This window comes from Etheostoma cragini, chromosome 3 (genome assembly GCF_013103735.1).
Source record: "Etheostoma cragini isolate CJK2018 chromosome 3, CSU_Ecrag_1.0, whole genome shotgun sequence".
Taxonomy (NCBI): Eukaryota; Metazoa; Chordata; class Actinopteri; order Perciformes; family Percidae; genus Etheostoma; species Etheostoma cragini.
This window is the reverse complement of record NC_048409.1, coordinates 25,516,795-25,530,292: the sequence shown is the minus strand read 5'-3', so window position 1 is coordinate 25,530,292 and position 13,498 is coordinate 25,516,795. Positions and strand designations below refer to the sequence as shown.

General features: G+C 40.2%; 1 long non-coding RNA gene across 1 annotated transcript in view; it reads left to right on the top strand.

Moving 5' to 3' along the window:
* The first annotated feature begins 7,512 nt into the window (after positions 1-7,512).
* LOC117942472 overlaps positions 7,513-13,498 on the top strand; it is a 17,718-nt gene continuing 11,732 nt past the window's right edge. Inside the window, exon 1 of the long non-coding RNA XR_004656130.1 lies at positions 7,513-8,450. This is a non-coding gene — a long non-coding RNA (uncharacterized LOC117942472). The remainder of the gene's footprint in view (positions 8,451-13,498) is intronic.

The window sequence follows — 13,498 nt, the reverse complement described above, 5'->3', positions numbered from 1 at the left end:
CAGCATATGTTCTTTTTTCCTTTGGAAGCCATCACGAATAAGGGCACATTTAAATATAACTATTCAGCTCATTCTATGAAAGCCTTCATCCCTGTTTAAAGCACTGAACCAACAATTGGCTCAGTGTATCATTACTCTCCATGCAGGCGTGCAAAAATCATGATTTTTCGCCTCCAAACCTCCTTAAGCCCCACAGCTCCTGTGTTCGTCATAAAAATGTAAGGCATTGTCATTCACAAGCATCGTTTTCATATTTTTGACATGCTATAAAAAGACCTCCCACAGGCTGGAGCTGTTGATGATACCTGATAGACATGGCCGAGCACCAAATGAAGAATGGAGAGGGTTCAGTTCAGCGGAACTTTTATTTTCATAGTAAATGTACTTCCTGTGAGAATTAAAACAATTTTCAAACATTATATTCCTATTAGGAGCAGAGATTAATATTTTACGATATAGTGATGTATTCTATTTACAAAAATGCCATCAGCTCTATACATGCCCCATTAAATATCTTGTAATTCATTGTAACAATTAGCATATACTTATTGTTCTTATCATGCACTTATGAGCACTGCTTCAAAAAGGGTTATCAGAGCTTCTTTCCGGCTCTCTGCTCTGCACAGCAGGCTTTGATTTTGCTCCTTTGCTTTCATTAAGCTTATCGGCAACTGGCACAAAGTGAGCCATTGCTGCATAGCCGTCCAATCAGCTGCAAACACACACACTCCACTTCCTGGTCTTTATCGACCCATGACATTTGATTGGACAGAGTAGCACAAATGCCCCCTTCCTATCATCCACGCTTTGTCGTTCTTTTCTGAAATGGCTGACAGGTTTGTGTTTATTCTTAATATGTCATCATGTTTATTTTATTTTTTCTTCACATTTCTTGAATGGTAGAACAAATAAGATAAAACTTGAATGATGATGAGGACCAATGGGGTCATTACGGAAGTGTAATAAAAACAGATAAAATAGAAAATATAGAACATAAGTGATTTTAAACCATAAGAATCTGAGAAATAGGGCTTTCATTATAATGATGTGTCTCTCAGACCGACAGACAGGCGGACAGGACAGCGTCGGTAATGGCACTCTGCTTTCAGCGCCAGCACCAGCTGTGCCCGATCCAAATGGGCAGCGACAGCGACTCGGGCCAAGCAGGGTCAGATGAGGACACAAACACAGCGGGGAGGGGGATGGGTGGAGTGGTGGGCAGCGAGATGGAGAGGAAGAAAGGCGAGGAAGGCAAAAGGGATTGTGAGGAAAGAGGGAGGGAGGGAGGGAGGGAGGAGGAGAGGAGAGAATGAGGGAGCGTTTGGCACGATGAGGGAAACAAAAGAACAGCAAGAAAGGCAAACAAAAGGCTGGGCAGCAGGGTTAGACCGATGAATCTGCTTGTTATGTGAAGCCAGTAATGACTTTGTGGTAAACAAAGATGACACAAACTCATCATTTACATCCAGTATGATTGATTTGATGCAGATTGTTTGCATTACACTATATCTGACTGGGTATAAATGACTGTTTTGCATTTTGATTTAGTTGATTTATTCAGATTCTGGTGCGAATATCTTATTTATGGGAAAAGAAACATGGCTTTCTGCAAACCCCTTTTTTATTTAGTGTTGCATGCTGTCTTAACAAAGTAGCCATTCAATAACGTTGGCTGCTGTAAAGCGCCCTTAAAATTATGTCCATATTGGACGACTCTGCACCTCATAATTTGCATCCAATGCCAACGTTTAGTTCCAATTCAGGAAGTAGTGTGGACTATATATGACAATCCAAAGAGCAAGGGTGTGGAGGTTGTTCTTTCACAGATCTGAACGAATGCCTTTTTATCAACTGTATCTACGATCTTTCCTTAAGTGTGTTTATTGCCTCTTTCTAACTATAACCCAGTCTTAACCAAAGGATTTAGTTGCCTAACCCATGCATATATCAATTACAGTATGTTTGCCATAACCACAATCAAACAAGTACAAGGGTACAAGCGGCCGAAATGGGTTTCCTCAGGAGGGTGGCTGGCGTCTCCCTTAGAGATAGGACGAGAAGCTCAGTCATCGGTGAGGAGCTCGGAGTAGAGCCGCTGCTTCTTCGCGTGGAAAGGAGCCAGTTGAGGTGGTTCGGGCATCTAATGAGGATGCCTGCTGGACGCCTCCCTAGGGAGGTGTTCCAGGCACGTCCAGCTGGTAGGAGGCCTCGGGGAAGACCCAGGACTAGGTGGAGAGATTATATCTCTAACCTGGCCTGGGAACGCCTCGGGATCCCCCAGTTGGAGCTGGTTGATGTGGCTCGGGAAAGGGAAGTCTGGGGTCCCCTACTGGAGCTGCTGCCCCCTCGACCCGATACCGGATAAGCGGATGAAGATGGATGGATGGATGGATGGATGGACAATCAAACCTTAACCATACTGTAGTTGCCAGATACAATACAAAGCAGGGATTCTAAAGATGTTGGCAATGGATGTAAATGTACTTAATTGAATGCAAGCTGGGCTTTTGCAGATGCCCATTTTTTTCTGGTGATAGAGATGATATAAACGGTATGCCTCACTACATGTAGGGCTCACAACTTAGTGCTGTATATATGGCCCTGAGCGTTGGCATATGGCGTAGATTTTGGTGTGCTAAACCGAACGGAATTCCTAGAGATACTGGGCTGAATTAGAATGGTTTTCTATAAATAAAAAAGAAACTTCTAAGAAACTGAATGTATAGACTATGTGATTGGAACAAGGTGGAGGTTCCCTCATGATCACATCTAAATCAAATAAATTCATTCTTTATTAGTTCACTCTTGCAGGAATCTTAATCTACCAGGAGGACTGACTTGTTCCAGTTCCTATCTACACTTCCCATCATGTCTGCCTGCAGCTTAAAATTCAATCCTCTTAGCTTTGTCTTTTCCCAGCACAACAGAAAGATTCCCAAGACTGGAGCCAAACGAGATCACTGATAAACGTTAAAACCCTTATGAGGAAAATACTGTCGGAGGGGAGACTACAAGTCCAAGCCAACAGATGCTGACTATTGGCTTTACAGAGGGGTCTTTTCTTCCCCAGGAGTCTATTGGCAAAGAATAAACTAGTGACCATGCATTTAATTAGTGACCGGGCAATACAAGAATGTTAAGGAGCCTAGCATCCCAAGGAAGATCAGTTAATTATGAGGCCCTCAGCAGGTGCTCCTCTGGTTTTATGACTGGCGTCTGTGATCCTGATTTAGTACATATTTGAGTCATGCTTTCCCAGTGGTAAAAGAATCCTGACTATACATATGTTTGCAGCTCTGGCTTTGGATTTTCAATCTACTCGCATTCTGAAGGTTCAGTTGTCTAACTCTCCTTGATACCTCCGTGGTATATTCCGTATGGCGTTTAATTGGTCTTAAAAGCTGCACTGTTCTCGTGCACATGCCTGGGTTTAATGTGCACCATTTTTGAGACCAATTCAACTCCATATTTTTGGTGAAACATTGTAGTGTGTTGTAATTCAATTATTTGAGGAAGCCACTTACATTACCGGCCTTGTTTAAGCCCAAAAGTGATTTCTGACTCACTAAAACTTCCGCAGAATAACCTGCAGATCTTTTGTTGCTGCACCACATTCTGGTTTATTGAGGTTTCAGCGATGGAGAGATTGGTCTTTTTGCTTTGCTGGGGGGATTTTTGTTGATTGTCAAAATCATTTTTTAAATTTCATAGACAAAAGTTGACAATTACGATTGATATTTTGTATATCGAATTAATGTCATTATATCTACGTAATACCAGTTCTAGATAAAAGTTATTAAAATAATAATGTTGGGGTATGAGAAAATTGAACAGCCAAACAAGATCCAGATACTGAAATATATTGAAAACCTATTTTCTATTTATCATAGTTAGAGACTTTGTACCCGTGGTTTTCACAAATCCCAATGAATAGGATCTTGGACTGTTGGTCTACTTGGGGGTCCGGTCATGGGAATGTTTGAGAATCTCAAATGTAAAACTTCAAAAAAACAACTGAGGAGGAGTGTAGCTCTACTCTCCAATGTTAGAGGGACGATTTGTATTGGTCGGTTGCGGTGCCGCCATTTTATGTCAAATGGACTCTGGGGAAGATTAGGAGATACTTTTGTCAAACAGGCCGTGGCTGAATAGAGAGACAGAAAAGGGAAATTTAGAGAATTTGAGAAAGAATCAGGCAGAGCAAATGAAACTGGACGATGAAGAGCCACGGGGAGACCGAGTGAAAGAAAAGGGGCTCAAGAGGGAGGGAGAGGTAAGCGATAGAGAGAAGGCCAAATGTGTCTGGGAAAGTTCTGAAGCTGAGGTGCATTGTGGGGGAGCAGACATTGTGTCTGGGGGGTCTGAGGTGTGGATTAATGCCAGCGATTGGAGGAGGGCTGCCGCAGTTGTGCGTGAGCAGAATATCAGACTAAGGGAGAAGAGAAAGAAGAGAGGAGAGAAGATGGAAAGGGTGCAGACACTGAATTTTGGAAAGGGGTAATATTCTATGCCTGAAGACACTAAAGACAAGCCGCTCACGCTGCTTGAAAGAAAGTGCCAGTAAACTTCAGCAAAAATGTAAAACAGCCCACTGATAGAGTTTTCATTTGCATGGAGTTTAGTTCATAAGGAGCTGTTTAAAATAGGAGTAGGACAAGGATTAATCCTAAAGTCTTAAAGTAGAAGGACAATATTCTGGCTAAATTATTCAGTTCTATAATAAATCTAGTTTATAATGTTTAATCTAATTTAAAATAATATATAGTCTTCCTGCAGAGAGCTGCTACCGTTAGACCAACAAGCCACCCAAGATTGTAAAACTCAGGTCTGGGTTCGGCCTCAAATGCACATGATGAGCATTTGAGGCAGAACCCATAATCCATAATCTATGAAATGGCACCATACCACTTTCATTTCTGTATGAGAAGCAATTTGAAGGGATTACAAGGGCTGCTTCAAACACATCTTTTGAACCCCGACTCAGGCTGCAGGCTTGACACAGTAAACTTTCATTACAGCAAGATTATTGTGGATCTATTTTGAGTTTAAAGCATTTTTTATTTTTTATTTTTTTTGTTCCCTGAAGGAACCTTTATTCTGGTTATCTTTGTGCTAAAGGTTATACTGGAGTCAATGATATCAAAGCCGGTAAAGGATGGACTAGAGATCCTAAGAACAGAAAAAGCAGACAGGTCAAACAGTTGTTCGCTTTTTGTGAAAAAGTGAATTCATTGAAAATCAATGATAATTCATAAAAATGTGTTTCCAAAGGTCCAATGGTTGGGTTTGACTCCGACACCTGCTGCCCTTTGCTGCATGTCATTTCCCCCTCTCTCTCCCATTTCATGTCTTCAGCTGTCCAATAAAAATAAAGGCCTAAAATGGCCCAAAAAAACTGGCTACACCTGCAGCGCACACACAGGCGTAGGATTGTGTGAGTCACCGGCGAGACAGTGAGCTTATGTTTTGGGATTGTTGTTTCTTCAGTTTTTGGAGCCGGCACAGCGCTGTGGAAACATTAAAACAGAAACTGGTAATGCACTTATTGAAATTGTTATTAAGTCATTTCCTGTATATCTGTAGTTTATTTAATTTTTTAAACTATAGACACTTTATAAAAAATTGCTGTGTAAAAGGGTTGCACTCACCTCGCATAGAAAAATATAAATAGAATACCGTCCTATTTTTACGCTTGTAGAGTGGATCTCCGCGGCGCATACGCTCCACTTACGCCTGCTTTCATTGACTGCAAATTCAAAATATACCTTGAGAAAAAAAGACAGCTATTTTTTTTACATTATGGAAAGTAGTTCTACTTTGTGCTTTACTTATTTTTACATTTTTACCTAATTGACATTTTAAATAATAATTCACTGGCTCAAGCTTGACTTCCTACCTTTTTTCCTGAGCTTTTGGCCCTCTTCAGCAAACAGAAGTTGCTCAGGTGTCATCCCCTGCCCTAAGTACAGAATGTTAGTAAAAAGTAAACGTCTTGGACACTTGCAGATACTCCAGTTTGTGATAGACGTGGTATTGGGAGATTTAACCCATCTTGAAGTCCGAGTTTAACCACTCATTCTCCTCTGTCTCTATGGTCCACGTATGGACTATCTTTGGACCTTCTCGGTCACAACCTGATTTCTTATATGCTAAGTATTACCTGATGAACATGTCAAAAGCTGGACTGAATAAATACTTTTGGAGGCATCTACAGTAATAAGTGTGTGGGTTCCTTTCTCTTAATATTGTTTGTGCTTATCATTTACTCAAAACAGTGTTAAGATTTGACATAATTATCTTTTTAGGGGAAAAAAACTTTAGTAATTCCAGTGGGATAATGATATATGAGAGGCTTACACTGGGGCTGGTCCGCAAAAAGACATGAGGCTCTTGTCTGGAAAGTATGGATCCCACAGTAGAATATGTGGTATGGTTGGCTCACTTAACTGGAGGTTTATGTTATGGCAATACTAAAAAGGTCATGTTCAGTTCAGTTTGAGGTAGTTGAATTTAAATAGAACGTTGAATATGATACAATTAGATATGGCTTTGGTCTCCGCCCATAACTGCAATAGGATCCATAATAACCCAGAGGAGGAGATACATTTTATTTTGGGGGATCTATTCCTTACACATGAATACTCCAAATTTTTGTAATGTGATGTCAGCATCCAGCATGCCCTTGTTTACTAAACCAGCCGGTCTGTGACACATTGAACCAAGGGATACCAAAGAGATGAGGGAGGAAAACAGCTCATTTTAGTGAGTCCAACTTTCTGTGGATGTTGGTGCTAATTTTACTGCTCTGAGGAGAAATCTCGTATTGTACTTAGTTTCAATTCTAGAAGATATCTCTTCCTGTCACCTGACTGTGATTTGGGAAAATGGGGTAAACTTGCAGCACCTCAAAGTAGAGATACACATACTTTGTATCTCTACTTCTGCAGCTTACATTGAAGCTGTGTCTCTGTCTCTGAGTGCTGTATTGATTCACTTGGCACCCACTTATGTCCTATAATGGAACAGAGCTCATGTGCTGTCACTAGCATTCTGAGAACTGAACGACCCTACCTAATAATTCCGAGACTAAAAACACAACAAATAAGTCCAGCATTTCTGGTTAGCCCAATGCTGTCCACTTTCATGGTCCTGTTGCTGGATCTGGATGTTATCAAAAGATATGAGTGACAGAAGACCTTTTTCACAGTATTATGATACATTCAATTCTGTAGCAGCTCCTGAGCTGTGAAAGGCAGGCATATGGAGAAATGGTCTGTATCTGTGCCTCAGTAAACCAGAGCCAAGTCCCGAAATGACTCCTTCTTTTCTATTCGCAGCTGAGGCTAACTAAAGATTGGTATTTGTTTTTGGTGCATGGAAGCTTTCCAAGAAGAGTCTGTGTGTGTGTGTGTGTGTTTGTGTGTGTGTGTGCGCGCGTGTGTGCGCGTGCGTACGTGCGTGTGCACGCATGTGTGTGTGTGTGCGTGCGTGCGCGCGCGCGCACGCATTTCTGTATATGCACTTTTCGTAGTGCATCCATGAGTGTGTACGTGCAAGCCAGTCAGTCTGCTTCTGGCTGTGTGGGACGCTCTGGGAGACGAGGATACAAGTGTGTGTGTGTATGTGTCCAAGTGTTTATGTGTCGGAGTAGTGGGGCGTTTCGAGAAGAGAAGGACTGAGTGATTAGCAGCTATACCTGGACTTACTGCATTTTGGGAGGGGGGAAAGGAAGAAGAAGAGGTAGGAGTGTGCCTGGAGGAGGAGAGGAGAGGAGAAAATGGAGAAGAGAAGAAGGGAAGGGGAGAGGTTCAGGGGTGACAGGAGGATGGCTTCATGGCTGCATTTTCCCTTCGCTGAATTTCCACACTCCTCTTTCCTTTTTTTGTTTGCCTTATTCAGCTGAGTGAGAGAGGGAGTTAAACAGACAAGGAGAGTTTGCAGTTTCAAGACTGAAACAGCGAGAAAAGTCGAGCCATTTTTTTAAAATCTTTTAGGCTGGGATTTTGGCTGTCTTACAAACAGATGTTGCTTGTCATTTGCTCGTAGTGCAGGGAAGCAGCTTGTAGATTGCAGAGGTTTTACAGGCTGAAAGATCACGTCTCGCTTATTTATAGTTGTTATCATTACTAGCGTGCGGTGAACCAAAATTGTAAAAACACCCAAAAAAATTAGTGTGTTTTTCTGTTATCGTTTACTTTTTTCCCCACCTTCTCTTCCCCCCACCAGCAGTTTCTCTCCCTTTTTCTTTTTTCTTCTTTCTTTTGTCTCACTGTTTCCTACCCTCTCCCCGAGCTCCCTTTTGGGCTGGTTTTGTTACTGTAGTTGCATGTTTGAGCTGGGTTTTTTGATGGGCCACAGTGGACATGACTGCCTATTCCTTCTGCCAAGCACCGTAGGCCCTGCAGAGTAGAGAAAAGAAACATTTGGAAACTAAACATAAAGGCAAATCGGTAAGTCCTCATGCTACCAATGTGCTCCGAGCTTTTTCCACTTCTTTGCTTTGTGGCACTTGATATTCTACTGTTTGTGTTTGCTGTTTTTGTTTGGAAGCTAAGTTTTTCTGTGATGTTTATTGTATATTAGTTATGGTGAAAGGGCCCTAAACTGAACGCTACCTGTTGGCTAACCGGGGCTGTCTGTTTACAATGCGTGATTATAATTATAACATTATATTATAATTATAAAGTGCTAACAACACACCACTTCCTCACCTCTCACTTCTTCATTTCTGTTGAAACCCCCCCCCCAAGCTTCTCCACACATCCACACACAACCTCTGTTGCTAGGTAGATTTCGGCAAGCGGGGAGTGTAGCGCCGCTGGGTTTGGCCGCTGGCGCTGTTCTATGGCTAACAATGCAGGTGGTGGCCTTCAGCTTCTCTTAGTTTTGTCTGTGCTTTCTGAGTCCTCTTTAAACACACACATACGCACACACACACACACACACACACACACATGTACACACACACACACACACACACACACAGGCACACACACGTTGGTGCTGTGGACCCCGCTGACCTCTTTGTTCGGCCAATCTCAAGGTGTCTTTCAGCTCGCTGGCAGAGACCCACTGACATACTTTAAGCAACTTGGCAACAGCTTCAAAGTCAGACATCTCATTTAAATTCAGGCAGGGGGAAGAGAAGGAGAAAGAGAACTTCAGATACAGTCTGAAAGTTGAAATTAGACTACTTACTCTCTTTTTAATCTCCGAGATTTACAGGTTTTACTTTGTTGCTTGTGCTGCAGAGCGACAACTCTATTCACATTTCATAGAAATGTGCCGAAACACACATTCAAATTTGACCATGGATTTGTGGCTTTGACCTTCAGTGAAAAGCCTGAAATGCGAAATGTGGGATTGGAATTGTTTTAATGTCAAAGAAAATTGTAAAATAACTTTATTATTCCTATAAAGATTCCAAGAAAACACTCCTAAAGTGTAAGTGGTTTGTCTTCACAATTGCATTATCTTTTGTCTTGCTGTTATTAGCTCCATATTATCTCTACGTTTTGCCATCATTTTAATTTGAGGATTTTATTAAGAATCTGAGAATGTAGTTGTAACGGTTTTAAATAACTACATTGTTTTATGTTTTTTTCTAAATTATTTTAAGATGGTTCACATTATTTATGCGCTGTTTACTGTACAGGCAGGCGTCTTTATGTCATCACAAAGTTATGTTAAATATCCACAGCCATTATTAAAGCAAGTGTTTTATGAGAGCAATTTTACTCTCTTCATTACTTATGTCTCATTTGAGCTCAGCCACATGCCTCCTAAAATACCACTGAATTTTTCCACCTATCAGTCACTGTACGCCCCTCTCACAGTGAGATACAGAGTTATATACAAGTGTTGGCACAATAATAACATATAAGCTAATAATTAAGTACTATATGTAGTTCAATATGGGTTCTGTTATAAATGATGCAGTGCATTTTGGGATCAGGGGTTGAGCTACTGGAGTTTTGGAAACAGTGTGATACCATGTTAAATTGTGAATAACATGATATAATTGTGGGGGGAAATATTTCTTTATGTTCTGTTTATTTTGTGTTTATTTTTCTATTAAAGTTATTACAATTAAATGCCAATTTAATTGAACCTCTGTAATTGTTTTAAAAGCCTTATCTTTTGAGATCAATGGTAAACTTTTCAAAACCATAGTTAGAACAGAAGACCTCAGGTAGAATAGTCAACTTTTATCATTTTTGTTGAATATTAAGCTAATTAATTCCATCTAATTTTCAGCGATAAGTGGTGTTAACATTTGTGTATTAAGCTTTATATCCGTGGAATCTAACTTTCCACTTATTCAGTGCCATTAGAAATGAATCCTGATAGAGAGGTCCTTTTAGAATAAAAGGTTCTGCTGATTAAACAGGCTGATTTTTTTTTTTCTGTCTCGCCACGCGGATGTATGAAGTAATCTGCTCACGGCCCCAAACCCGTAGATCCGAACTTGTGTTAACTGACACCACAAGTTTGTGTTTACAGGTCTGCGTCTGTGCAGCTCCAACATCCCGAGAAGCATCAGCGAAATACAATGTGGGCTGCTCACCAGCTCTCACCAACTTTATTAACCGTTTCCCTGTCACCAGTACCAGCAGCACAGCTTTATTCTGCTCAACGGAAATACTCCTCACCGAGAAAGCTTCCTCTGTCCTGGGATCCAACTGCATCTTAGTTCAAGTTTAGGCTTCTCATTTAAAGAATCATCTAAACCAGTGGTCTTTAATGTTTTTTTTAATCCAAGCATCCCTTAACTGAAAGAGAGACGAATCACCCCCTACTACATATATTGTGGAAAATAATAGATAGGTTGCATAATAAACTGGGCTTACAAAAACGTCTAGGGTGGCCTAAAACCTTTATACATAGAATATTAAGCTATTAAAATAATAATTGTTGGCATGATTTTATGAATCATGTTATAATGTCACAGTGAATCCTTAGGGTGAACTGTATCTGTGGATTGCTACACTTGTGAGTACCTCACCTATAGGCCAGTAAGCCTATTATCAATGGCAATTTATACTTGCTAATTATATGTTGGATTCATGTTAAGACTTTTTAATTTTTGAAAAACACTTAAAAAAAATTACAATAATTTGAATGCCCTCCAGCATTGACTCTGACTCCCTGCTATAGAACATGTTGCCCCAACCTTCGTCATACTTACTTCAAACCTACTTAAAAATATGTTTGAACAAATATTGTTTTAACTGTCTCAAAAATCTCATAACCAAAGATAAGAAAAGTTGGGTGTGGGTCGTTTAGGGTCCCTGATACTTTCCACCCATTGTAGTTTGTCTTCTCCATAAGTAATTGGACTTTGAGGGGTTAAGAAAGGCCAGTGAGGAGTCAATTAAAATGGAAAATGTAATTAAAGCTACCATTTTCTTGTTTGTATTTCAAATGTTACTTTGTAGCTAACTTGAGAAGGCAGAGCTATTTCAGTCAGCAGTCAATATGCTGCTGGATTTGCTGGTGTTAATGAACAAGACAAGGGCCCAATTAGAGAACACAAAGTGGTGATGCTTGTTTTCCAAAAAAAAAAGTCATTGTTGACAGTTGTTAACAGTTTAAAATGAGCAACTGCCAGCCTTTCCTTTAAGGGAGAAATTGTAATCAACATTTGGGGGGATGTTGGGCTCCGTTGGTGTGATTTGGGGTCAGTGACGTAAAAGAGTCTGGAGAAGTTATTTTAACCCTTGTGTTGTCTTCCCGTCAACCATGAGAAAAGTTGTTGCTTTTTCTCACATGTTTGTCACTTTTTCAAAGTTGTGGGTGCTTTTTTTATGTGTTTTCAAAAGTTATTTGATATTTCTAATGTTGACATTTTCAGCTTTTTTCGAAGCCCATTTTTTGTGATGAAAGGTCGAATTTGACCCTAGGACAACATGAGGGTTAAGACATGTTAATCTTCTTTGTGTATAGAGACGGTATCTAACATGCAAAGTTGCACTACTAGGGCAGCTCTTAATGTGATAATACCTATATCGTATGTCATGAACAAAGACCAAGTAAATCAGTTTTTTTTTATACCATGACTGGCTTCCTTTTCTTGTTCAAATGTTTGCACTCTTCCTTTGTTTTTATTCCTAAACCCCCCGGGCCATGAAGCCCTGGTGTCCAGGTCTGCTTGCTGCCAGGTTGAGGTAGTAGGTTGTATAGTTGAGAATTACACCCTGGGAGATAACTGTACAACCTCCTAGCTTTCCCTGAGGTACGCATGGCGCTTTGCACATCTGGATCAATACAATCCAATGTTATTACTGTATGAGTCTCACCAAAAAAAGAGAGATATGCTCCACATGGACAATGACAGTCCAAGCTGTTTGCTGATGGTTCAAGAGGGTTTCTACTTTTAGGTCTGTCACACCACGCCTTTATGTCAGTCCATGGCATGTGTGTCTACTTGTGCATCTGGGGTATTTGCTGATATTCATGGGGTGACGTAAACAAATGACAAATGTGATAAATGTGACCATTTTACATAACAAAATATGATCTTAAAAAAAGATGCTTTCAGTGTTTCCCTCTGATTTTTGTTCTTGTCCAATTTAAAATCCCTCTTAATTTTTATACATTATTACGGCTGAAAATAAAAATTACTTTTACTGTTGATTAATCTTCTGGATATTTTTTCAATGAATTGATTGATGGTGTGGTTCATAAAATGTGAGGAATGCCCATCACAGTTTTCCAAAGTTATGTCTTCAAGTTGCTTAGTTTAACATTTCTTATAACAACAGATTTACGCCATTTAAAAACACACAAAAAAGCTGCATTTCAAGTTTGACAAACTGGAACTAGGTAAAATTGGTATTTTTGGTTGACAATAAACAATTAATCAATTGTTGTTGTTTCAGCTCTAATTATTTCTTATATGTATTATTGTATTATTATGACGTAGTGACTGTGTATTAAAGGTGGATCAGCTGATACCTAATTACTAAAATCTCTCTAAATGTTTGTGTGTATTTTGACCTGTAAGCTGTTTGTTTATGTGTGTGTCAGTTGTCAGCAGAGCAGTATATTCTGCTTGGGTTTATTTTGAAGTCAGTAAAGTGTTGGTCTGTGTGTAGTGGGCAGGTAGAGATCAGAAGTACCGCGTTGTTGCAGAGTTGATAGTACTGACGTGAGAGCTTTTAACCGCACTCTGTGTTTGAAACATCAGTTCCTTTCCATTCTGACTTGACATTTTATCATTCACTCAGTGATAACCTCATTAATGCTGATGGTTGTGTCGTAGAAGTCCAGCTGCTTCAGTCTTGTTGTTTGTGTGATGACAGATAGTGGCTGTAAAGGATATCAGACACAAAAGGAAAAAGAGTTTGCCATTTGAACACGAGCCTCAGACAGCAGCATCCCAGTCAGTTTACAGGCAGCAAAATCATTTGGCTCTGTGAACAATTCTTGTCATAATATTTCCAATCAGCAGACGCAGACTGCATGGAAACTACAGCTGTCAAAATGTCCGACATGT